The following is a 24017-nucleotide window of genomic DNA, read 5'->3' as shown; positions in this document are numbered from 1 at the left end:
GCGTGATGGAAGGGTAAAATTCCTCGATATCAAAGGAGATGAAGTTGTGCTGTTGTTTGTCTTGGATGTTGTTGAACCATTTGATTACTGCTGCTGTATTTCTCCATTGGTTGAGTGGTGTTTTGTCCTTGATTTTTGTGTTGACTCTGTCAGGATTATTTTGCTGATTTTTCCTATTTCAGATTTAGTTGGGTTTATTAGTCGGCATGTTGGGTTATTTGCGAAGTTGGGTTTGTGGTCCTTCAATGTGATGAAGGCTTCCTTGTTGGCTGTGGCAAAAACGTCTCAACGAACATTGGACACAAATTCCTCAATCTGATTGACAAACACTTTCCCAAAGACAACATCCTAAGAAAAGTATTCAACAAGAACAACATTAAATTGAGCTACAGCTGCATGAACAATATACGACAAATCATCTCAAACCACAACAAAACAATTGCAAATGAGCCGTCGGCCCCCAGACAGAGCGACTCCAAAACCAACAAAGGATGTAACTGCCGAAAGAAACCTGATTTCCCTCTCAACGGGGGGTGCTTACAAACATCAGTTGTCTACCAATCTAAGGTAATACGCAAGGACATTAACACATCCGACACATATGTAGGATTAACCGAGGGAGAATTCAAAACCAGATGGAACAATCACAAGGCTTCTTTCAGGAACAAAAACCTGCGAAATACCACAGAACTCAGCAAACACATTTGGGACCTCAAAGACAATAATGTTGAATATTCAATAACATGGCAAATTCTTGCATCCAGCACACCTTACAATAGTGGTAATAAAAGATGCAACCTATGCTTGAAAGAGAAACTGTTTATTATTTACCGTCCAGACCTGTCATCCCTCAACAAGCGCAGCGAAATTGTAACAACATGCCGCCATAGACGGAAACACCTCCTAGGTAACACATGAGCCAATCACCACGCCCCTAGGCCAGCCTGTACCCACCCACTCTGTGCCCTATATAAACCATGGTATGCGAATGCTCCCATTAAAATCTCCTGATGATTGAGGGTACCCCCCCTCATGAAACAGGCCTGTAGAGATGAAATAGTCTTGTGATTTTTTCCCACACATACATATATTGCGCTCTACTACGGTATCGAGCACTATTTTTTGGATAACCTTATTAAGACATATATATATATATATATATATATATACATATATATATATATATATATGTATATGTATGTGTATATATATATATATATATATATATATATATATATAGTGTGTGTGTGTGTGTGTTTAAAATATAAACAAAGTTTAGTACCGGTAAGTATTATTTTTTTTAAATAATTAACTAATTTATGAAATCATTCATTTCAAAACATGACAACTACCATGATAAACACTGTTAAATGTGTAAACATTAATGTGTGAACATTAATATTTCCATACAGGCAGAATTTTTGACACACTAGGCTATGCAGTTACACAATAGTATTAGTAATATTTTTATTCTACTTTGACATGCAAAAAAAAACCTAATGTAAAAAAAAAAAGGCAATAAAATCAGTATGTAATGAGAAAAAGCTGAAATGTTCAAACTAATAATAATAAAAATAATGGTAAAAAGCTGATACAATAGTTAGCATTTTTTAAATAAAAAAATATCAATTTAGCCCCTGCATACTTTGACTTTTCAGTATGCAGCCGTTGGTGGAAAAAGTTTGGACACCCCTGAATTTAAGTATCAAAAGTATCGATATTTTGATTTGAAAAACATATTAGAGCATAAATATCTTGTATTAGTACTATCGATATTTTAGTATCAATTCGCACATCACGAGTTGACAATGCCTCTTATCGTTGCCTTTCACTGTTGATGTTGTTTCCAGTGATACCTAACAGTCGTCATTAAACGCTGGTTGCCCTCAGCGCAGTAATCCCATCAAAAGGAAATAGTATAACAACCTCTTCCTAATCCTTCATTAGCCTGGCTCCTCCCGCCCATCATATCCACACCCCAGTCCACCAAAGTGCTAATAATTAGCTTAGCACTAACGAGTCGCCGGGGGTAACGACAGTTCATTTCATCTGCTACAATTCATGGTGACGTTCAAAAACGCCTGATGGAAGAGTGACTGGTAACCGCATCCTCTTACACTCTTAAATTGAACCCTAATTACTACAATGAAAACACACACTTCAAAGCTCGCATATTTTGAAACAATTTTGGATGAGTCTCAGAATAGTGTGTTGGAAATGCAATGTCGAAAATTTAGCTTATTTTAACCGCCAAACATTAATTCACATTCATGCACCAGTGTGAACGGCACTGGGAGCAAGGGTGAAGCGTCTTGTGGCAGTAACTAGGATGGCGAAAGCTGGAATCAAACCTGGAAACTTCAAGTTGCTGGCATCCTCTGTGCCACGTTGTCCACATTTTTAAAATTCATATATTATATCATATAGTTTTTTATGAAGTTTCCCCCGCTAATTTTGCCACTAATTCTCATTCTGTCTCATCACTTCTTTCTCTGTCACTCTAGGCTCTGGCGTAGTTGCAGATGTGTTGCATCATTTGCTTTTGTGTTTTTGGGAGCGTTCCAAGTAGACCGGAGGGTGCGTCAACCAGAAAACATTGTGTAGAAAAGGAAAAATTACCTACTGGCCCAGTCATGTTTTGCTTTATTGTGGGGGACAGAAAAACAAGCCCAAGTAAGCAACCACATGTTAAAAAACAAGCCCTAAAAACACAAACCGCGACTTAAAAACTTTGCAAGTGACTTTAGAAAAAAAGTTGCTTGTAATACGCAGACTTGGCAAAACTAGTGTTGTCCCGATACCAATATTTTAGTACCAGTAGCGGTAACAAAATGTATTTCGATACTTTTCGGTACTTTTCTAAATAAGGGAGACCACCAAAAAATGGCTTTATTGGCTTTATTTTAACGAAAAATCGTACGGTACATTAAACATATGTTTCTTATTGCAATCGAAGAACAATTTTGTCCTTAAATAAAATAGTGAATATACAAGACAACTTGTCTTTTAGTAGTAAGTAAGCAAAAAAAAGGCTCCTAATTTGTCTGCTGGCGTATGCAGTAACATATTGTGTAATTTCTCATTCTATTTTGTCAAAATTATGAGGGACAAGCTGTAAAAATTGATTATTAATCTACTTATTTATTTACTGTTAATATCTGGTTATTTTGTCTTTTATCATGTTCTATCTACAATTCTGTTCAAATGCAATAATCACTTATAAAAAAATTAAAAAAGATTTTGTGACGGTAAAAAATATTGATGTAATTATAGTAGTATTGACTAGATACGCTCCTGTACTTGGTATCATTACAGTGTTTGTCAGGTGTAAATCCACCCATGGCATTTGTTTACATTCAGGGTGCTGGCTTGCTATCGTATCCTCCTACGGTGTGTAGTGAAGCATGTTTAGCTATTCCTCGTCCTGCAGGGATGATATTTGTAGGAAACGTACTTTATTTGTTACCATGGAGGCGAGGATTAGTGATTTAGAAGTAGCTAAAACACTGCAGACTGCAAATGGACGTTCGCCGCTAGCTAACTAGCCATGTCTTAAAGTACCTCTTCCTGAGGGTGTTTCAGTGTTATAGCTTCACCTTTATTGTTGGTTTTTAGACCAAAATGCGTCCGTTCTCCCTTCTCTGTCTACACACTGTGTCTGCTTGTAAGTACCCCGTGATTGTGCGCTGCCGAACATGTTCCTCAGCTCGCAAAACCAGCAATGTCATGACGTGACGACGTGCCGTCATGCCCGGGAACCGGTACTTTTCAAACAGAGTACAGTACCGTTTTTTATTCATTAGTACTGCGATACTATACCAGTAGGGATGATGTTTGATAAGAAATTATCGAATTGGAGCCTATTATCGAATCCTGTTATCGAACCGATTCCTTATCGATTCTCTTATTGAGTCCAGGTAGGTAGTTGTATATGGAAAAAAACACACAATATTTGGTTTAACAAATCACTTCACATTCTCTACTGCTCGCTACTATAGTATTACCATATCTGAGTTATTGTGCAGAAATTTGGGGAAATAACTACAAATGTGCGCTACATTCGTTAACCGTGTTCCAAAAAAGATCAATTAGACTGATACATTATGTTGGATATAGAGAACATACAAACACTTTATTTATTGAGTCAAAAATATTAAAGTTCGATGATTTGGTAAAATTGCAAACAGCTAAAATGATGTGGAATTAAATGATGGAATGGATTAAGTAAAGAAGTTAAACATTGTACTGATATGATCCATGTTCAAATGAATAGTGCTTACAAAGTACAAAGAAGAAGAATTATGAGAAATACTTTCAACCTTATTGAAAATAAGATATTCTTCATCTCAGTATATTAATAATGACTGACTGAATTAATTAATTACATAATACAAAACTGTTGTATATACTAATTCACAGATATTTTATTATAAAAAGGTCAGTAAATGATATATATTTGTCGGATCATGTTTTGTTTAGTTATGTTCTGTTAGTTTTGGACTTCCTTTGTTCTTTTGTGCACTTCGGGGGTTTGTTTTAGTCACCATGGTTACTTATGATTTCCACCTGCCTTGTACGCGCACCTGTTGCTCATCAGAGACTCTATTTAAGCCTGCCTTTTCCGGTCACTAGTCGTGGCTTCATTGTTTGCATTTGCAACAGTTACAGTACGTTGGCATTCTGGTTTTCGAGCGCATGATTCCTGTGCTAAGTTACCTTAGCTTCTAGTATTCCTGTGCTAAGTAAGTTTTTGCTTTAGCTTCTCGTGCGAACGGCACGCTTTCCTTTTGTTTCGTTTCTGTCTGTTGTAATGTGTAGGATTTATGAGAAATAAATCATCTCCTACATGCACGCTTTCGTCCGGAGCTGTCAGTTTTGCGTCCTGGAAGAACGAACCGCTGCACCCCACCGTGACAAATGACTGAGCTACGTGACGTAATTTCTTGTGATGTTCTACGGGGCATTTGTTGTCGGCACGGGATCCGTTCCCAGGGATTCGAATAAAGAACCAACTCTTTTTCTTTACTATAGTGGTCTTGAGAACGGGTACCGGTTCTCAAAAAGGGATTCGAGTCCGAGGACTCGGTTCTTTTCTTATCGAACAACAGGGAAAACCGGGTTCGAGCATCCCTATATACCAGTACCGGTATACCGTACTACCCTAGGCAACACTGCTGCTGCTGGCAGCTAGGAACTCCGATGATTATTCAACTCACAGCGACAGTGGATGACAATAAGTTTGGTCTTGTGGAGAGAACGACCTACCAGGGCTGCGAAGCTAAACTTACCAATTTACCTTTGTTTCTTTGTCTATTTATGCTGTCTATTACTTCCTGGGACTCAACATCAGCTGGATTGCTGCTTCTTTTCCACCGCTACAGTATGGACTGTAGGTCACACAGGACGCACATTAATGGTGCGATAAAAGAATAGTGTAGCAAAATGAAACTTTTGTTAACTTGTTATTGTTTCGGTTACTTTGATAGCCCTAATTAAAACACATACAAACTTCATTCAGCAAAAATAAGTGGAAACATTTTTGTCTGTCTGGATTATTCCAGCCCAGAATTGCAGTAAGTTGCTCTTTTGCCAGACGACTGGTAGTGACCTTCCAGTCTTTTCACTGGCGTCTCCAAATCAAAAAGTTGGTTCCGTTGTCTAGATTGCACTGGAGGAGTGCCTCGAATAGCCCATAAAAAGTGGTGCATCTTATAGTTGTGTGCTGCATGTTTCACAACATAACAAAACACCACATGTGGCAGCATGATGCCGTGGATGTGCACTAAATCTCCATCGTGACAACTGGTTGTATATGTGAAAACCCCGACTTCAATTGAATCACCAAATTTACTCTGTTTTTAGTCAGGCACGACAAAGATACATATCTGTTTTGTTGGGTGTAAAGATTTCTATATAAGAAATGTACATGGATTTGATTACTGTACTTTCAGGACTATAAGGCGCACTTAAAATCTTTTTTTTCTCTCAAAACTCGATAGTGCGCCTTATAACCCGGTGCACCTCATGTAAGGAATAAGTTTGGTTGCGCTTACCCACCTCAAAGCAATTTTATTTGGTACATGGTGTAATGGTAAGTGTGACCAGTAGATGGCAGTCAAACATAAGAGATAAGTGTAGGCTGCACCGTTTGATGTGCTTCAACATACAAGTATTATGATGGTGTGTGTATAATGTAAGACATATTATCTGGCGTTTTGTTTCGCAATATTATGCAAAAGCAACTTTTCTTACCTTCTGGTATCTGCTGATCTGTATTTGGGATCTGCATGAATCCTGAAAAATTGCACGTGTCCGCCTTTGTAGTCTGTGCCGACAACATAGTTGATAAGCTACTTCTTTTTCTCTATCTTCTTGTTATGGGACATTCATCCTCCGCTGTTGCCATTTGTAATATAAAATATTACTGTGTGGTATGGTATTTTTTTTAATTTTTGTATTTTTTTTTGTCATAAAAAATACAATCATGTGTGCTTACGGACTGTATCCCTGCAGACTGTATTGATCTATATTGATATATAATGTAGGAACCAGAAATATTAATAGCAGAAAGAAACAACCCTTTTGTGCGAATGAGTGTGAATGAGTATAAATGGGGGAGAGAGGTTTTTTGGGTTAATGCACTAAGTGTATCTTGTTTTTTATGTTGATTTAATAAAACAATAAAAAATAAAATACTTCTTTCTTTTTTTTTCACGTTGAAATAATCAATTTTGGATTCTGACGTTGATGGACATTTTGGTCATTTTCCAACCAATATTTGACAACGCAAATACAACGTTGAAACATGCTTTTTGACAACGTTTATTCAATGTCAGATTGTGACGTTGATTTCGCCTTTGAAATTCGGTCATTTCCCAACCAACAACGTAGATCTAACGGTAGACATTAACTTTGTCTCAATTTACATTGTCTCAATTTTAAAACGTTGTTTCAATGTCGGTTTTTAAAGGACATGTATGTATAATCAACATTGTATCAATGTCTTGTGCCTGCTGGAAATCCATGCCATATTTTTTTCATTCTTTATCTATACATGCGCAATATGTATTATTCATTATTAATTTTTTGTTTTTCATTACGTTTTACTTTTGTTACTGAATGTAAAAATCTGCACTGCAACCACATAATGTCTCCATCACGGGATAAAAAAAATTATATTTAAAAAAATCTAACCTGTACTAACAAATTAGCAACACTAGCATAGCTATGTTGGCCAGGGACCGATTTAATGTAGGCATTATTTTCACGGTCCGGCCTTCCACATGTGGCAGATTAATACAGCAAAAATAAGTGTAATAAAAATACAACCCACCATAACGCTGAATTAGTGGGAGCCCTGGGCTTGTTTCTGTGTGATGAGATGGTCCCCGGCAGGTTGACGGTATATGCACCCGGGGACTGCAGATGGAAATTAGCCTTTGGCTACAATCTGGCACATTTACATATTATATGTTCATTAATGTGCAATGTATCATGTAACAAAGCTATAACAAATATAACAAATGGCGACTTCCATCGGGAGTTTTATTATACATCTATGAACAAGCTTATTGGTGTGCACTGCAAATTATTTGCCACTTGCCAAGATTTAACATTTTTTTCCCATAAATTTTCCGAATTTTGAGAGTGTTCTACCTGTTTTTGTCTTTGACTAATCCTAATTTTAGCATGAATAGTTATATTTTTTCTAGTCTAGTTTCAATTTTTTTAAAGATATTTTAGTTTTACCCCCACTAAGATTTTGCAAAATCTCAAGGATGCTCAGTTTAAGAATTGCAAATTGAATAATGCTTGTTTTCAGAATAAAATACTTAATTATATCTTTAAAGTTGTGCTGATTTCTCGATATACAAATAATACTAAATGACTAGATGAGGCAATTCCTGAAGGAATTGCGTGTCAATGCTCCAATGCTGACGTTTAACTGAAATCCTGGATTTTTTTTTAGAATTGTTGAAGTAGAGGACACAATTCCCAAACAGGCTGAATATTTTGAAGTTGGAACAATTTGAATCAGATTAAAAATGTGGGAGTTGTGGAATGGTTAAAAAAAACCCTGAATGGTCTAAATAAGTTGAAATGGTTGGTGTTGGAATTTTTGTTGAAGTAGTAACATGTTGAATTGAGAAAGGGTATTACGGAATTCCTGGAATTTCGGGAAACCGAGAATTTTTCCAGTTCAAAAAACAACTTCGTTTTTTTTTCTAATTAAGAGGAATGTTTTGACGGTGGAATGATTGAAATGTGTTGAAAAATGTGGAAAGAGTAGTTGCCAGAAAAAAGGGTGGAAATAGGGCTTTGGAAAACCAGGAAATCTGGAAAATCCTGGAATTTTGTTTGAACTTGGAAAAAGGAGAGTTTGAATTTCCAGGATGGTGGAATGTGTTGATGGTGCAATGGTTTGAATCGGTTGAAAAATGTGTAAATGGTGGAAGTTTGAAAAAAGGCCTATTAATTTTGAATGAGAAAAATGTCCTGGAAAACCTGGAATTCTGGCAAATCTGGGAATTTTTGGAATTTGTCAAGGGAATTCCCTAATAGGTTGAACAGTTTAAAGTTGGAACGGTTTGAATCGGGTGAAAAATGTGGAAGGTTGAGCGTGCCAAAATTTGGAAAAGAAGAAGAAGAAGTTTAATACATAGATGAATTTTGGTGTAGAAAACCATATGCTCCAAAGCATTCACACAATTAATTTAGGATGTCTAATCAAGTAAAATTATCTGTCCATGCAGCAAATTAAATTAACTAGTTTTTAGTTGTTTTTTTCCCTAAAATCTAGTGTTTTTTTCTTAAATGTAGACAGCTTTTTTTACCAGTGTGTCTAGTGGGACAGGCAAAAATTAAGTTGGGGAAAATGCGGTTGTTTATAAATGATTTAATGCTTCTGTGCGCCCGGTAGCAAATGTGTCATGGACGGGTGGTTGGGGACCATTGAGCTGCAGTGCTAAAATTACACTCACATTTTAACTGCAACATCATGCTAGGTTAGTCTATTCGATGAAGAAAACACAAAACTTGTTGACCAAAAAGAAGTTTGCAAAGATTCATTTGTAGGATTTATTTTAAGATGTGTAGCGAAGCCAAATCCAGAACTTCAAAAAAGTTTGGCCCTCTGAAGGAAATAATAGGTTGACCTTTGTGTCTCATAAAAGGGTACGACCGCATGTGCTCCTTCAACTTGTTTATTTGAGTTTTTTCTTTCCTGTAGTGACATTGGTAAAATGGTAACAGTTTGAAAAGCTGCTAACAGGCACAGTGTCCAAATGTTCCAGAGCCTTGTTGACATGGTGTAATAGACGCTGATGCAGACACAAGCAGCGTCTCCATAGTACATGTCATGATGACATGATGCTGTGTGTAGAGAGGATAGAATGCTAATAACAAGAGATCACATTATAACATTGAAGACTCTACCTATTATTTGTAAACTATGATAAACAATTACCCCATGTTGTCTGTTTTTTTTTTAGGTACCGACCCGTGATGGCTGAGCGGTGAATGATATCTGATTGCATTGTGTGGTCAGTGTTGCAAGGACACTAGGCAATTATTTTTGATTTATCTACTCGGACAAATGCAGGACGACTGAGAAGAGAGACAGATTTAACCTCAGGTTTGTGTCCTCATTATCAAAACTCTCAATACTGCTTGCGTACACCAGGGCTATTCAACTACGTCATAAGGACTTTTCAAGAGCCCAAGGGCTCAGAGGCCGGACATAGAAAAGCGGATGTTTCATCAGAAAGTGCCTCCGCAGGTTATATTTCTTTGAGACAGGGTTTACGTAATTGCAAAGTAAACACATCGGTATTCACACTGCACTGTCAATAAAATCATTATACTCCCCTCGCTACTCGTTTCCAGCATGTGAAGCTAGTTAACAGCATGAAGAAACAGAAGCTCCAGAAGTTTTGTTGAGGATTGCTGTTCCTTCTTTTGAATTATTTTCCTTCCTCAGTTTTATTTCTTTACACTTCTTCCTAAAATAAACATAACAAAAGTATAACGTCCATTGTGTATTTCACATAAATAATGTACGTTGTGTATTTTACATTAATAAAATAGAAGCTTTCGTGTTAATACATTCAGACAATAAACTACAGATGTTTACGCATATAGAAATTAAACAACATCCACATCCAGCATTGGACACACTGTATGTGTCTGTGACTCATCACTACTAAACCTAAGGTGTAGCCTCCTTTGTTGGCGTGTTATCCTTTTACTCCTCTTTGTTTCACTGCAGCCATTTGCTAATATCAAAAAAAGTTCATTTTATGTCCCATTAATGTACACTCGGCACCCCATCTTGACAAAAAAAAACAGAAATGTAAAAAATGTTGCAAATGTATAAAAACTTTAAAATCACATTTACATAAGTATTCAGACTCTCTGCTCAATACTTTGTTGAATACGATGCCACAAGCTTGGCAAATCTATCTTTGAGCTGTTTCACACATTCCTCTTTGCAGCTCAAGCTCCATCATGTTGGATGGAAGCGTTGGTTTTCATCCAGGATGTCTCTGTACATTGTTACATTTCAGTGGCGGGCCGTGCATTTCTCACCTAGGCCTTCAGTGATGTCCTACTTAGTCCGACTTCACCTCTCAAAATACCGTAATTTATGTCACCACATGGACACGGCTGGAGATACTATACAGAAACCCACTTGCACACTCCTGGTCATTGAAACCCCTCAAAAGTGTACAAAACGGTCTATTTTTCATTTAACATTCAATAAACCAGCTTCAGCAATTAAAACATATCTTACGTGGTACTGTCAAAATTAAAATAATTGTATAAAACAAATGAAACATGAAAAAATTAAGAAATAAAATATTTGAACTCACAATTTGTAGCACCCATTCGACGCCGTATAAGCCAGTGGTACCGCTCATAGTTGGTCGTAGTCGGTTGATTCGTGTGAAAGTCGGGGGCAAACCATTTCTCCGCCGCGATAGCTTCTCTTCTCTGTAGTTTCTCTTAAGTATCCTTCTTGAAAATGGCCTTGCAAATATATATCTGCCACCTCATCAACATGTTGCTCTCCTTCTTTGTCAGTACCAGTGAGTTTTCTGTGGCTTTCTATGGCTTCGGTGCCGCTTCCTGCTTTCGCAACTTGTGATTAGATACTCACTTGGTATCCAATCACAGCGTAAGGCCAGCTAGAAGGCCTTACTGACAACAACTCGTGATCTGATTGGCTATCGCAATTGTCTATCAACTGTATGTGTCCGTTCACTTACAGTGCACAGACGCCTGCATTGTTGATTCTGAAAGCCCCGGGCAAATTTCGTACAGCATGGCAACATAAGCTAGCTGAATTCTGATTGGATACAAACTCTAACCTAAACACAACAGTACTGGAAAAAGCATACTATGACATGAAGAGAATATGAATAATTTTAGATATTTAGGGAAAGTAAATTAAAAAATAATTTTATCTTTAATTATGATCATGATTTCTGGTTATGTAAGGCCAGCAGAGAAGGCCTTGCTGGCCCTGACGGCACACCACTGGTAAAATACTACCTGGCATGTTGTGCATTCCTTATTGGTCTGCATAAGTGATACATTATCCACACCTAGTTTCCCAGTTCCTATCCCATCCCCACAGCATGATGCTGCCAACACAATGCTTCACTGTCGGGATGGTGTTGGCCTGGTGATGAGAGGTACCTGGTTTCCTCCAAACATGACGCTTGGCATTCACGCCAAAGAGCTCCAGCTTCGCCTCATCTGACCAGAGAATTTTGTTTCTTATAGTCTGAGAGTCTTTCAGGTGCATTTTGGCAAATGTTTTACCAAGAAATGGCTTCTGTCCGGCCACTCTACCATACAGATCTGATTGGTGGTTTGCTGCAGAGATGGTTGTCCTTCTGGAAGGTTCTTTTCTCTCCACAGAGGAATGTTGTAGCTCTGACTTTTGCATTGATTGCCGATTCATCTTATGTTCCGCGAGTCCAGTTCAAAAAACTTGTGAGAGACTCACATTTTTGCAGCAGATTCCTAAAAACACTAGTGTGCTGTCATAGATATGATCTTTAACTAGCTTTTTTGCAGAAGGTCCTTTAGTACAGTAGAATGCTCCTGTAACTCGGACAAAATAAATTGACCATAATCAAATGTCTACTGTGCAGGACGCTGGTTCTCTGGAATATACAAAATAAGACTGACCCCTCAGTCCTTAGTTTTCTGAACAAAATTTAAATGAATATCCCAAGTCTGACCAAAACCAAAGTAAATGCGATGTTAAGAAGAGTCATAAACAAAAACATTGTCAGGTAACAATCTGACAACAGGACCTCCTTTTAGAACAAAAAATGCAAGCATGTAGAAGCTGGACTAACTGGTTCGTATGCTGTGTAGCATTCTTGATTAACTACATTGGCGGATAAATCATAGAAGTGGTCGGAATTCTACTTCAGACTTCATAGGAGTTGTGTTACACGTATCTATTCCCTGAAAGCCTGTGTTTCAAGAGGCTGTGTTGTTGTTGTTTTCACGCCCCCATCGATTAGATATGCAGCGCACATGTACGGCACATACTTAGGTAAAATAGATGACATTGCCGGTGTGCAACGCATCTATCATTTCTGCCTATGATTAATAGTTGTCCTGGGGATGCTGCTCAGCAATGAAGAGGAAGGGGGGGGGGGGGGGGGGGGGTGAAGTGAGTGATGTGAAGGAGGAGAAAGAGAGAGGAAAAGCAGCACAGAGGAGAAAGAGACAAGGAGAACAGTTGTGTTACAAACTGGAGCCCCAAAAGCACCTGCACAATTTAATGACAACACTGTACCAACAAACATAATAATGCTAATTTTGTATTGACAACATGTTGCAAGGTATCATTGAGGGAGCTGCTGGTTACCTTATTTAGTTTCTTTATGAGCTAACCAAAATATTGGTAACGGTACCCAGTTTGATGCAGTTCACTACTGCAAACTACAATACCCATTATTACTCTTATTAAATATATAAAAGGCTTTTATGATACAGCTCTTGCGTTGGATCTCGTTATGGAGTTCCTGGTGTATGTTTATGTACAGTAGATTTTTATAGTTTAATTATTGGCTTTTAATTTGCAGATCCTATTAGTGTTACCACCCTGTGCTGATGAAGATGGCACAGCATTGAAAGTGAAAAAAATAAATATTAATATTAATAATAATAATAACTCTGCATTAAAATAATAATAAGAATAACAACAACAAACGATAATAATAATAGTGAATAATAATAATAATAATAAAACAATGGAATGTATTGTAATAGTGACACAGAGAAAATATATAATAATACATAAAAATCATATACTATATATATATATATATATATATATATATATAATTTTTTTTTTTTAAATGATAAATTAAATAATTATATACAGTACTTTGATTATGTATTTTTATATTCATTTTTATTATCATTATTATGATGATTATTATTAATATCATTTTTATAAGATATACAAGATGTCCCAAAATGGCACGAAATATGAATACAACATGATACAATAAGAATATAATGTAATATTGCATAATATAATAGTGTATTACATAATATAATATAATATAAAATAACGTAACATAATATAATATCCATCCATTTTCTACCGCTTGTCATAATCCATTCATCCATCCATTTTCTACCGCTTGTCCCTTTAATATAATATAATATTAGTATAACCTAATATAATATAATATTAGTATAACCTAATGTAATATAACAATTATGTCCAAAATAATGTACATTCTAACCTGAGAAAGGCGAAGTGGATTTTGCAATCTTAGCTGAAGTTAAAAGGAGAATAAAAGCGTGCCGGAAAGCCAAAGTCATTGTCATGTCATTGCATGGGGAGGGGAGGGTCATGTCAATGATCTCTGACCTCCGGCTAACTGAAACCTGCACTTCAGTGTTGTCTCAGCATCAAACATTTTAATAATTGAACCCTAATTTGCGCATGTTGGGGTTTCTTTTATGTGTATTTTTGAGTGGTCATTTGACCTTTTTGTGTTTAAATTTGCAAGCAAATGCTTAACACATTGTTAAGCCAGCTTGTGTGTCGTTTGCCATCATGTAAATTGAAGCGCACCGTCATGAAAATGAGTAAAATTCTAATCATTGTTAGAGGGGGTCGCTCACATAGGGTGTACGTGTGTGTCCATTTACTATTAACCACGCTCGTGTGTTAGAGTGAGTGCGTGCCATCTGCTCTTGTGTCGAGACGGTTAACGGCAAACAAAGGACACAATGCAAATAATGTAAATAGCCTTCTCTCTTAGCTGTCTCTATGACACAAGTCACTGTTATCTGGCGTGTGTCTATGTGCATAATAATCGTGTGTATGCTAATAAGGAGCCTCGTGGATATGTAGGTCACGCCAGTCTATTTTCTGCAGGGGTTTACGCCCCCTTCCCTGCTAACATGTGCCGACACACAAAGCGCAAACTGAAATGAAAATTATAAAATCCCCAGTCACTTCTTTAGATCACCTGTTTCCAGTTTGGAGCACGGTCGTGTGAAGCTTGTGGAAGAGTGGAGGGATGCTACACTCTCAGCAGGGTGTATCTCTCCTATAACGCCTTGGTAGCACCTCGCCACGCTCACGTTTTAACGCTCTTGCTGCGGCGTGGCTCTGATTTTTATATTGTTGCCTCTCCTCAGTGGCGCCAAAAGCTCATGTGTGTTGTCCCTGTTGACGTTTGTAAGACTTTTTAAGGTGCTGGAAGAAATATTTGTGCTGGAAACTCATTCAGGAAGATGCTAAAGTGAAAGGGAGAGTGGAAAAGAAGGAGATAAACAACAGTATTTGTTCAAATGGCTGCCAGGGGGGTTTGTTTAGTATGTGGCAAGCTCGCTCGGTTGATTGGTCGACAGAATTGTTCCTTCAATGAAAAATAATTGTTTTATTACTGGTTCTGAAGGAGGTACTAATTGTTGTCATATTTCCCGTCAGCTATAACAAATTGTCATCAGTAGCCCCTTACAAACAGCCCTTTTTTTCGGCTTCCGTAGTATCACATTGTGTAAAAGAGGCGGGACGCCATCTGGGTTAAAGGAAAGAACTAAAAGCCAGGACAGCGGTAGGCATGGGTACCTTTCTACCGCTTTTCATAATAAAATATAATATAATATTAGTATAACCTAACGTAATATAACAATTACATTGTGTAATAATAATTTGTGTGTGTATATATATATATGTATGTATGTATGTATATATATATATATATATATATATATATATATATATATATACATATATATATATATACATATATATATATATATATATATATATGTATGTATATACATATACTGTCTATATATGTATTTATATATATATGTGTGTGTATATGTATATATATATATATCGTTGTGGTTTATCCGTTATACAGTGCTCAATACCGGGGTAGAGCGGAATATACGTTAGGTCAGGAAAAAACACAGAGGCTATATCATCCCTACAAGCCTGTTTTCCCCCACGAGCAGGGAAACCTGTGAAACAGGCTTGTAGGGATGATATAGCCTCCATATCTTTTTCTTGACCTAACGTATGTATATTTGTGTATATATATATGTATGTATGTACGCATGTACGTATGTATGTACGTACGTACCTACCAATTCCCAGTACATGGGAATCGATACTGGTACTGAACGGTAACATTTTTTAGGTACTTTTGTTTGTTTATGTGTTAATACAAATTAATTGTTTAATAGTAAAACATTTTTTATTTAACCTTTAACAAAATAAAAATGTTGGTTCATCCTTTGGTCCCAAAATATATATAAAGATATATTTAGTTTTTGCCATAACAGTATTGCATAATGTACATATCCTGATGATGATGATGATGATGATGGACCTACAGTACATGAACCAAATCCAAGCTTGGTAATGATATACAGTGAACCTCCATTTATGAACTTCAACAGAGTTCATAAATAGAAAAGTTTGTATATTTAAGCAAATTTCTCCATAAGAAACAATGTTAACAGGATTAATCGGCAAAAGTCCATATCTTATTTTCCGGACCATAGGGCGCACCAAATGATAAGGCGCACTGCCGATGAATGGTCTATTTTTTTTAGCGCTTTCATGGCGAGTTTACTGACAGATATAAGTAAGAACTTTACACTACTTTATATTAGAAATGGCATCAGCGGAGGATGAATGTCCCATAACAAGAAGATAGAGAAAAAGAAGAAGCTTATCGACTACGTTGTCGGCACAGACTAAAAAGACGGACACGCGCAATTTTTCAGGCATTTTGCAGATCCCAAGTACAGATCAGCAGGTACCAGAAGGTAAGAAAAGTTGCTTCTACATAATATTGCGAAACAAAACGCCAGATAATATGTCTTACCTTATACACACACCATAATAATACTCGTATGTTGAAGCACAGTACAATCCATCAAGCGGTGCGGCTTCATAGCTTACCAAAGTCGTACTAAAACATTTTGATAGATTTTTGAGCTTTTTGAGATTTTTGTGTAATGTTCTACATTTTCAATGGAACATATAAAATGTTGGTGTTGTTTACTTGAGTCATATTGCCATCATTGTGCAGTCTACACGGTCACTCTTATCATTACACCATGTATCAAATAAATTTGCTTCGGGGTCGGTAAGCAAAACCCGAATTGTTCCGTACATTAGGCACTTATAAGGCGCACTGTCGAGTTTTAAGGAAAAAAAAAAAGATTTTAAGTGCGCCTTATAGTCTGAAAAATACGGTAATTTAGTAAAAGTTTGTACACTTTGAACTAGGAATATAGGTATATCGGTACTAATAAATTCCCACCGTACTAATGAATTAAAAAAGGTACAATATTGCACTTGAAAAATACAGGTACTTTTTTATTTAATGCGCCGGCTGTTTACTTGCCAAGGCGCATGTCACGAGTCAACATTAACACAGAAACAATGTGGAGACAGAAGAGGGAGAATAGATGTATTTGGCCATTAAAACTAACAATAAAGTTGAAGCTATAAACACGGAAGCGCTCTAAAACATAACTCACTCGCTCGCTGCTAGCAGCTAGCTAGTAGCTAGCGACTAACGTCAGTCCACTAAATGTTATGGCTACTTCTCAATCGCTAATCCTCGCCGCCATGGCAACTAAGTCAATTTTCTCACAAGTATCATCCCTCCAGGACGAGGAATAGCCAAACATGCTTCACCACACTATAGGAGGATACAATAGCTGACTGCTATCAACAAGCTAACGCTCCTGAATGTAAACAATGGCTGGATCTACACAAATATCGACTGTATGTACCTTTCAGCATTAATGGTGCCTTCACAGATGTGTATGTTACCCATGTCTTGGGCACTAATACACCCCCATACCATCACAGATGCTGGCTTTTCAACTTTGCGCCTATAACAGTCCGGATGGTTCTTTTCTTCTTTGGTCTGGAGGACACGACGTCCACAGTTTCCAAAATCAATTTGAAATGTGGACTTGTCAGTCCACAGAGCACTTTTCCACTTTGCATCAATCCATCTTAGATGAGCTCGGGCCCAGCAAAGTCTGGGGCGTTTCTGGGTGTTGTTGATAAATGGCTTTGGCTTTGCATAGTAGAGTTTTAACTTGCACTTACAGATGTAGAGACCAACAGTAGTTACTGACAGTGGTCTTCTGAAGTGTTCCTTAGCCTTTACACACTGATGTAGCTTTTTGATGCAGTACTGCCTGAGGGATTGAAGGTCTGTAATATCATCTTTTATGTGCAGTGATTTCTCCAGATTCTCTGAACCTTTTGATGGTAAAATCCCTAAATTCCTTGCAATAGCTCATTGAGAAATGTTGTTCTTAAACTGTTCGACAATTTGCTAACACATTTGTTCACAAAGTGGTGACCCTCGCCCATACTTGCCAACCTTGAGACCTCCGATTTCGGGAGGTGGGGGGTGGGGGGCGTGGTCGGGGGTGGGTAAGAAATACTTGACTTTCAGTGAATTCTAGCAATATATATATTTTATTACACACATATATATATATATATATATATATATATATATATATATATATATATATATATATATATATATATATATAAATAAAAGAAATACTTGAATTTCAGTGTTCATTTATTTACACATATACACACACATAACACTCATCTACTCATTGTTGAGTTAAGGGTTGAATTGTCAAAATCAATAAGAAAACGAGAGCTCTAATTTGGGAGTCTGAATTAGAATCAGAAGTTCCTATATAAACATTGCGCACTCACGTCGCCTTTTTGCATTGATTACTGCAGCTGTGCACTGGATTCATTCACAAATACAAACTACAACTCACAAACACTTTAGAGTTAGGCTCCACCATCAGAATGTGTACTTAAACTTATAAAGATCACATGGATATTATTCAGTGAGTTGATTCACCAAAACTAACCTGTTATACAGGAGGAAAAAGCACACAGGACGTTTCAATTGTTCACAGACTGGTCGCGCTCATCAGAATGACAAGACACTTCCGGTCTGCAGCTGATAGCATTCAATTGGGAAGAAACGCCCTACTGCCCCCTACTGACCAATGTGAATACTGATAAATGTGTAATGACAGCTCCAAAAACGAATTCAAACCACAAAATAAAATAAATAAATCAACACAAAAATGTGACACATTATGGGTGGGTCACATATTCATGTACAGTAGATGGCAGTATTGTCCTGTTTAAAAGTGTCACAACATTGCAGTTTACGGCAGACGAACTGCTTTACGGTAGGTAGATGAAAACTTGACTGCTGTTGTTGTGTGTTGTTACCGCGCTGGGAGGACGTTAATGAAACTGCCTAACAATAAACCCACATAAGAAACCAAGAACTCGCCATCGATCATTAGCTGTTTATAATATGGGAAAGCGGATGTGTGAACAGGCTGTCAACACGTCACTCAGGTCCGCATGGAGCTGGAGGGGGCGTGGCCTCCAGCTCCGCCTGAATTTCGGGAGATTTTCGGGAGAAAATTTGTCCCTGGAGGTTTTCGGGAGAGGCGCTGAATTTCGGGAGTCTCCCGGAAAATCCGTGAGGGTTGGCAAGTATGCCCTCGCCCCATCCTTGTTTGTGAATGACTGAGCATTTCATGGAAACTGCTTTTTTGCCACTTGTGCCAGCTTTTTTGAAACATGTTGCAGGCATCAAATTCCAAATGAGCTTATATTTGAAAAAAATACCAAAGTTTACCAGTTCGAACGTTAAGTATCTTGTCTTTGCACTCTATTCAATTGAATATAGGTTGAAAAGGATTTGCAAATCATTCCTTACAATATGAAGGTCCTGAGTAGTCCTGAGTTCAATCCCGGGCTCGGGATCTTTCTGTGTGGAGTTTGCATGTTCTCCCCGTGACTGCGGGGGTTCCCTCCGGGTACTCCGGCTTCCTCCCACCTCCAAAGACATGCACCTGGGGATAGGTTGATTGGCAACACTAAAATTGGCCCTAGTGTGTGAATGCGAGTGTGAATGTTGTCTGTCTATCTGTGTTGGCCCTGCGATGAGGTGGCGACTTGTCCAGGGTGTACCCCGCCTTCCGCCCGAATGCAGCTGAGATAGGCTCCGGCACCCCCCGCGACCCCAAAAGGGACAAGCGGTAGAAAATGGATGGATGGATGTATTCTGTTTTTATTTACGATTTACACAACGTGCCAACTTCACTGGTTTTGGGTTTTGTATATGTCTTATCATTTCATCAGTGGTTAATTTGGTCCCAAAATAATGTTGACAATAATAGCGTTTATCGGCAATAGATTGTAGGTCAATATATCGTCCAGCACAATTTGTTATCGACCCAAGCCTCGTCTAAAGTTTGTACACAGAAATGTGTGTGTAATAGGGGTTCATAAATCAAGGTTCCAATGGAAAGAATAAATAGAAATACTACTCTTCTGACAAGATAGGCAGATGTCAATATATCATATCCCACCGTGGAATATTTTGGTCAAATGTCTTCTGGCTCTTCTCTTCTCCCACCATCACCACTATTTCCCATTCAGCCGGCGAAGGCGTGAAGAGTGTTAAGAATGGCTGCTCGCCCTCTCGCCGCCCGCTATTATTCATATGACTGAGCATCCACCCCGCCGTCGCTATCAAGCACCCATCCCGCGGTGGATGCACATCTCTAGCCATCATGTCAGCTCTTGTCCCTTTGTTGACCCCCCGTTTATGCGTCGACGGTGCGGCTGAAACAAAGCATGTATGTTATCTTTTTGCTACTTGCATGAGAAGGGACTGGTGTGTCTTTGTCTAATCCAGCACATATTACAGATGCTACTGTACACTCTTCAGGAGGGTTGGAATGGGTTAAACTATTCATGTGCGCAGTACAGTTACACACCACTACTACTTCAAGGTTAAATTAATACCTGTTTAACAGTGTTTACCAAAACTATACATTATTATCTGTGTAAAAGCAAAATTTTGCCGGTGCATGGACCCTTGTTTCTTCTACTCTATTTTGATTATTATTACCATGCCTGGGTTTTCATATACCCCAATTTTCAAATAATTCAGTTTTCTACAAAGATTTTCAAATGGATAGTGGTTCTTTTCAAATTTGGACACTAATGATATTTTTTTCCAGGGAGTCCCGTAGTCATGTTTATTATGTGAACGTTCATAGATAGCACACAGAAATATGAACAACAACAACTTTCTTTGCGGTGCAGCCGGATGTCAACATGCGCTCTTCACATTGGGCCCTATGTTCTTGTTTGCGCTGGAGTTCAGTTCAGTTGCGTTTCAGTTTCAGTTTATTTCAAACATGCATACGATACAATGGAATGCATCACATATTTCCAGTTGTTTCATTACAGCACGTTCAAAAAGGAGTAGGAAGAAGCTGAGTTTATTTAATCTTACCCCTTTTCATACCATAGCAATTTTATCCCATTTCCTTGTTCTCTGTAACAGAACAGTGAATAAATGATAAATAAATAATATACCATAGTAAGTAAACATATTAAATACATAAATAATCTAAAAAAAACAGAAAATGGTTCAAGATGTTCATCATAATTCTTGTTCTGTGTACTTTGTGAACACTTGTAGTTTGAACAGTCTCTTAAACTGAATCATATGGGTGCTTTCTTTGATTTCTTTGGTTAATCCATTCTATAATTTAATTCCACATACTAATATACTAAAGGTTTTAAGTGTTGTACGGGCATACAAATGTTTTAAATTTAATTTTCCTCTAAGGTTATATTTCTCCTCTTTTGTTGAGAGGAATTGTTGTACATTCTTGGTTAGCAGGTTATAGTTTGCTTTGTACATAATTTTAGCTGTTTGCAAATGCACCAAACAGTTGAATTTCAATAGTTTTGATTTAATAAAAAAAAGGGTTTGTATGTTCTCTATATCCATCATTATGTATTATTCTAATTGATCTTTTTTGTAAAACAGTTAGTGAATGAAGCACACATTTGTAGTTGTTTCCACACATTTCTGCACAATAACTCAGATATGGTAACACTAGCGAGCAGTAAAGAATATGAAGTGATTTTTGGTCTCGAACATGTTTTGCTTTATTCATTATTGATGTATTTCTGACTACCTTATGTTGAATATTTTTTCCATGAGATTTCCAGTTCATTTTATCATCTATTGTTACAAAAATGTGTTTTCTTTTACCCTTTCAATATCTACTGCGTCTATTTGTATTTATTTTTGACTTTCCCTTCTATTGTTACCAAATAGCATTATTTTTTTTTTACTGAGATCCAAAGTGTTTTTTTACGCGCTCAAAACTACGCACGTAGATTTCCGCCCGCGTAAGTGAGGCACAAGTGCGAAAGTCGTGCATGAAGGCAGGCTCGACACTAATAAGGCCGACTTCGCCATGATGACTTTTGTTTCGGCTGTGTGAAAATGATGGAACATGGGGTTTTCCTAAAACTTGTGGATGTTATTGAAAACAGCGAAAAGATAACACTTTAAATTTGGAAAGGTCGTATTCATCCAGGCCGCACTAAATGTTGTATTTGTGTCGTCATGGTGATGAAGTGTCCTCCTGGCTGCATGTAATCCGTAGACGAAACATTGTTTCACTTATCTCGTCTAGCCACCCTGATGTTACGTATGCTGTTCAGAGTTCTGTTTAGTACAACTGTTTGTGAAGCTCTGACGCATGGTCTTGCATTGACAGCTGTGTGTGTGTGTGTGCGTGTGTGTGTGTGTGTGTGTGTGTGTGTGTGTGTGTGCGTGTGCGTGTGCTTATATTTCTACCCTTCCTGAGACATCAACAAGGAAAAGTACCTTCCATATGAGGACCGTTGAACAAGTTAGGTCCGAAATCACGGTCCCAAAACGGAAAACTATTGCATCTAATAGAGAATGTCTCATTTGCACCCCTGGCGTGAAATCTATCAAAACTAGGGTGGTCCCAAAAAAGAAAGGATTTTTCAAATTGACTGTGTGTCGGTTTTAAAAGTGCTCCCCCTCTGGTCAACATACGAAATAACAAGTGTGTGTAAAAATTTTAAGTGCTCCCCCTCTGGCCAACATATGTAATAACAAGTGTGTGTAAGAAATTGAAATGCACCCCCTTTGGCCAAAATTAATGTAAAAAAAATAAATAAATATGTATATAGAGACATACTGTAATTAAATGATAAATGATAAATGGGTTGTACTTGTATAGCGCTTTTCTACCTTCAAGGTACTCAAAGCGCTTTGACACTACTTCCACATTTACCCATTCACACACACATTCACACACTGATGGAGGGAGCTGCCATGCAAGGCGCTAACCAGCACCCATCAGGAGCAAGGGTGAAGTGTCTTGCTCAGGACACAACGGACATGACGAGGTTGGTACTAGGTGGGGATTGAACCAGGGACCCTCGGGTCGCGCACGGCCATTCTTCCACTGCGCCACGCCGTCCCTAATAACTTGAAGTAAATAATGAAGATTTAAAAACAATTACAAACAAAATTCCCACAACCGAAAAATTAACTAAAAGCTTACCTCTTTTATATTTGCATAGTATGTATATATTATTAATGTTGTAAATATAAATCTTTATACATCTAGAAAGGGTGGTCCTAAAGAGGTAGGCATTTTTCGGAGGTCTCAAGAAGGTAACAAATACAAGAATTTGTGTGCGTGTGTGTTAGTCCGTGTGTGACTGCTGAGTTTGACATTACATTAAAATCAATCAAATCAATTGACTAAAATTGATTGCTGTATATATACTATAGCGCGCACTGGTATTTATGCCGTGCCCAACAAATCTTATAAGATTTTTTATTTTTTTTTTACATATATTTACTGCCCCGGACCAAAAGATTTTGTAAATGTTTATTTACATACCTTAATTGCTTCCAAACGGTGCCTGTAACATGGCAGAAAAACGGCTGATTAAACAAAACAGAAGTCATCATCATGGACCCACTTGCTGCGGAAGCTGGCTCTCCGATCAGCTAAACAGACTCAATAACTCCCTGGTGACGTTTTGGTGAATTTAAGAAACTGGAACAATACAAAAAGAATGCCATTGTAAGTTAATAATACTAACACAGACACCTGTAAACGCGTTTGTACATTGGCTAATGCTAATGACGCTAGCTTGATTATATTACGAGAACACATTAAAAAAATATGCATGACAACACTTCTACAGACATCACCCATGGGACGGTTTCATAAGTATTAATTGTTTTAGTTATATTGTAAAACTTACAAACAGTGCTTGGAGTGATAAATGATTAATCCTAGTAAGCAGACACTGTGACGGTGGTTATACGTCCGGTTCAAGCCACGAATCAGGAAGTACATTTTCAACCCTCAGCACCTGCGTGAGCAAACGCGTCCAAAAGATTGATTGATTGATTGATTGATTGAGACGTTTATTGACATCTTAAAGAATTGAATCCATGTAATGCTTTAAAAAGGCAAATGGATGGCACAAAAAGCCAAAAGACTTGTTTCCATTGTGGTCCATTAAATATTCATCACATTTGATACATTCAATAATA

The 24017-nt window shown here is 37.6% G+C and overlaps 1 long non-coding RNA gene across 1 annotated transcript in view; it reads left to right on the top strand.

Annotated features, from left to right (window-relative positions):
* The window catches only part of LOC133617752 (uncharacterized), a 62205-nt gene extending 52360 nt beyond the window's left edge, over positions 1-9845 (top strand). Inside the window, exon 4 of the long non-coding RNA XR_009817065.2 lies at positions 9492-9845. This is a non-coding gene — a long non-coding RNA (uncharacterized lncRNA). The remainder of the gene's footprint in view (positions 1-9491) is intronic.
* Positions 9846-24017: the final 14172 nt, after the last annotated feature.

This window comes from Nerophis lumbriciformis, linkage group LG18, assembly GCF_033978685.3.
Source record: "Nerophis lumbriciformis linkage group LG18, RoL_Nlum_v2.1, whole genome shotgun sequence".
Lineage (NCBI taxonomy): Eukaryota > Metazoa > Chordata > Actinopteri > Syngnathiformes > Syngnathidae > Nerophis > Nerophis lumbriciformis.
The sequence above is the reverse complement of the archived record's forward strand: the minus strand, read 5'-3'. Positions and strand labels throughout refer to the sequence as shown.